This window comes from Theobroma umbraticum, unplaced genomic scaffold (assembly GCF_002168275.2).
Source record: "Theobroma umbraticum cultivar Fairchild unplaced genomic scaffold, ASM216827v3 scaffold_182.0, whole genome shotgun sequence".
NCBI lineage: Eukaryota > Viridiplantae > Streptophyta > Magnoliopsida > Malvales > Malvaceae > Theobroma > Theobroma umbraticum.
In genome coordinates, this window is record NW_018397291.1 from 620407 (window position 1) to 620894 (window position 488).

Below are 488 nucleotides of genomic sequence, written 5' to 3' on the forward strand. Positions count from 1 at the left end.
CCACCAGATCCCCACATGCCATGGATATCTCAACGATGTTGGCTGACATCGGAGAAAAATCAAGCGGTCTTAATCGTGTACAATCATTTGTGGCCTAGCCACGTAAAATCACAGGCATTGGCCCCAACCATGTCTAACAGCCCGTCGGCTACCCAAAAGTTCTCTAACTAGAGTTCACTTGTGCACAAGGGTCATAATTAACTGAAGTGACAACCGGTCTACTCTCAAATCTCCTGGTTCCTTAAAACCATTTAAAAATCGCATCAAGTTTTCAAAGGATCGTTTTAAATCATTTTTCAAGATACCAGTCAAGGGAGCATTCTAAAACTGATTTTTGTATCCTCTTGCTATGTAAATCTTTTTGCCTAGGTTTAATGCCTAACCCACTTGGTGAATAAGGATTTATTCAAGAATGCACTTCACAAATTTCACAAGGTACATTTTTTACAATCAAAACATTGAAAATGCTTGCTTCCCGATTTTTAAAT